The sequence below is a fragment of the Austrofundulus limnaeus genome, unplaced genomic scaffold, assembly GCF_001266775.1.
Source record: "Austrofundulus limnaeus strain Quisiro unplaced genomic scaffold, Austrofundulus_limnaeus-1.0 Scaffold401, whole genome shotgun sequence".
Taxonomy (NCBI): Eukaryota; Metazoa; Chordata; class Actinopteri; order Cyprinodontiformes; family Rivulidae; genus Austrofundulus; species Austrofundulus limnaeus.
Window position 1 is genome coordinate 19,377 of NW_013952803.1, and position 2,897 is coordinate 22,273.

The following is a 2,897-nucleotide window of genomic DNA, read 5'->3' on the forward strand; positions in this document are numbered from 1 at the left end:
GACATGTAATCTGTATGAAGAAGAGTGTGCAACTGAAGCAGGTCTTAAAGTTTTCAGCATTACCATTTTATCATTATAGTCATTATGACCTTCAGGTTTTTGGGAGGGAGGCTGGGTTGGGGGGGGGGGTATTCCTGTAATTTAGAAAATTTTAACGAATCACATTTTGCAATACTTTTAATTTTCATAAATACTATAAGTACAACTTAAGTCAGAAATTTCCTTTTTGTATKTCAGTACAAAAATAACTGTGAAATACTTTAAAGGAGAAGCTAATAGCTGAAAGAAAAGCATAAAATAAGCTTCTTGAGAAATTTTCTCATCTCAAAAATTTTACTTTTACTTTACTTCTACTCTCGTAATATTCATAAAGCACACTAACTTTTACCAAAGTAATTTTATGRTAAGATACTTGTATTGTTTTATACAAAACTGCTTAATGAATAAAGTTATTTTCAAGGTTTGACCAAAAAGGTGGCGGGCGATAAGCATTTCTCCAAGGAAGAGGCTTTGGTCAGACTCTCTCCCTTCTCCCCGTCGGTCTGTGACGTCATCGGACGTGGCCCCGCCTTCTCCGGTCCTCCTCAGCGCTCTCTCCCACTGCCTGCCTGTTTATGTCAGGCTTTAGTGTCCGTTCACCAGGAACAGGACAGGGAACTGGAGAAATAAAGCCAACAGCGAACCGGTGCGTGTGGTTCTCCTGAAGGTAAGAAAGAGCTGCTTCATTGTTTATTCTCGGCCCGGTCTGGACGGGTTTCCTCCTCCTTCTCCTCCTCCTCCTGCTCGGGCTTTTATCCACCTTTGCTTCCTGGAAGCTGCTGACTGATTGGCAGGAGGAGAAAGGCGAGCACCTGCAGAGGCTTCTTTCTTCCACACTCCGACGGAAGAAGAAGAAAAGAGGCAGATTGTTGCTGCTGGGGCGCACTGTGCGCGTTGGAAGGTGGTGGGAGTTATTAGTTGGTGGTTGTGATGGGTGGATGGGGGGTTGGGCCGGTCCGTCCTGCGGCAGCCAGCAGATCCTACTCATCATCATCATCATCATCATCATCATCATCATCATCATCATCATCATCATTCAGGAAGTGTGATGGAGAGAGATGCTCTCACTGCCCCGGCGCGCGCTCAGCACGAGCTTTAGGTGGTGTGCGTGTCTTTGTGCGGTCGATGGGTGGTTGCTAAGGAATGACCATCACCCGCGCGCTGGAACAATCRGAGCCGCGTGCCCAACATGTGAACTGCACTGCCTGTCTCTGCTCCATTCACTCAGACAAGGTTTCTGTTCATCATGAGAGAAATCCTGCTTTCAGACAACTCCATACTGGCACTGAATTAATTTTATYGTATTAAAAATATCTTATCATTTTATAATATTTTATATTAACATTTTGCTAATACCTGCAGTAATGGTTCTGATTTCCTTTTTTATTCTGATACAGAATAAAACTCGGGCTGGTATCATCCTTACTGATCCGATACAGATACTTTGCGCAAATACGTCTAATGGATCTGGTAAATTAAAAAAAGCAGTGTATTTAAATCACTGCTTCATAAAGAATACATCAGAGTCATTTATTTATTCATTTTAAACTCAAATATTTTGATGTAACATCCTCATTTACAATAACCGAGCTAATACACCAGAAAAACCAGAAGACACAATCATACAGAATATATGAAAACTTGTTTTAAACAATAAAAATGAAGTAAAATAATAAAACTGTTAAAATAAACAACTGTTTAATTTTTTGAGAATTACCTGAAATGAAAATGTGTGTCTTAATTTACATTGCATGAACATGTTAACATGAAAATATTGAACACGGGACTGAGCTTGTGCACTATTACCCAGGCAGTAGTGCTGGGCGGTATACCGTTTTGTACCGAATACCGGTTTTTATTTTTTGTCATGATATGAATTTTCTGAATACCGGACATACTGGTTTAAATAGCCTGAAAACGTGCAGACTGTTTCGTCGCGGCCACCAGTGAACTGTTTCCCGGGTCGCAGCACCGCTATGTGCGTTAGCATGCTAATGTTACTGTTGAGCAGTTTGTTGCAGCGGTGGGTGGCGAGTCCGCTGCTTATATTGACTGACGTTAAAAAAACGTCCTGTTTTCACCATCGCTGAATGTAGTAAACACATTTTCAGTGATGTGCACGGTAAGATTTAACGCGAGTTTAGTTAATATGGAGACGTTATGCTGATGGAGACTTAACGTGATTCTACTGTGAAAAGCCTGCAGGAAGTAGTTTGTAGTAGAATTGCAATTGACTGATGAGCAAGGTGAGTCATGCTTATAAGCTTTTTTAAATAACATAAAACAGTAGACCCAATCATAATCTTTTCTTAAACTTCCTCCTTCATGACTGGACCAAAATGCGTGACTACTGTCTCCAACCACCAGTCRGAGAAAAGACATTTAGAGGAGGGAAACAGAGACACAGGTACAGTAAAAGAAAAAAGTCAATAAGCAGTGTTTGTACATTTTATTTTCAGCTGACCTGTGATGAAAAGAAAAATACCGTGATATACCATGAAACCGGTGTAAAAGTTGAAAATACYGTGATATAAAATTTTGGTCATACCGCCCAGCTCTACCAGGCAGAATAAAAAGTAGTTCCCACCAACCTCCTAAAAGGTTTCAATAGATTAGTTACTTTCCACTGTGTTCCTGTTAAAGATCTGAAAAGTTTTAAAGATCTGAAACATATCAAAGCATTGATATTTCGATTTTAGAATAAATTTTAGAGCATGCTAATCTGGTATCAGTTGTATTGATATTTCAGGATCAATCCACACATCACTATCTGCAGCCGCAACAATACTTCAATGGATTAAACACACACACACACACACACACACACACACACACACACACACACACACACACACACA

At 40.3% G+C, this 2,897-nt stretch overlaps 1 protein-coding gene across 3 annotated transcripts in view; it reads left to right on the forward strand.

Moving 5' to 3' along the window:
- Positions 1 to 226: 226 nt before the first annotated feature.
- The window catches only part of LOC106528738 (nucleolar protein 4-like), a 107,388-nt gene continuing 104,717 nt past the window's right edge, over positions 227 to 2,897 (forward strand). Inside the window, exon 1 of one of the 3 annotated variants that reach the window (XM_014023984.1) lies at positions 227 to 706. The gene's annotated coding sequence lies outside the window, so the exon portion shown is untranslated. The remainder of the gene's footprint in view (positions 707 to 2,897) is intronic. The other 2 variants (XM_014023985.1, XM_014023983.1) reach the window with 2 other exon arrangements.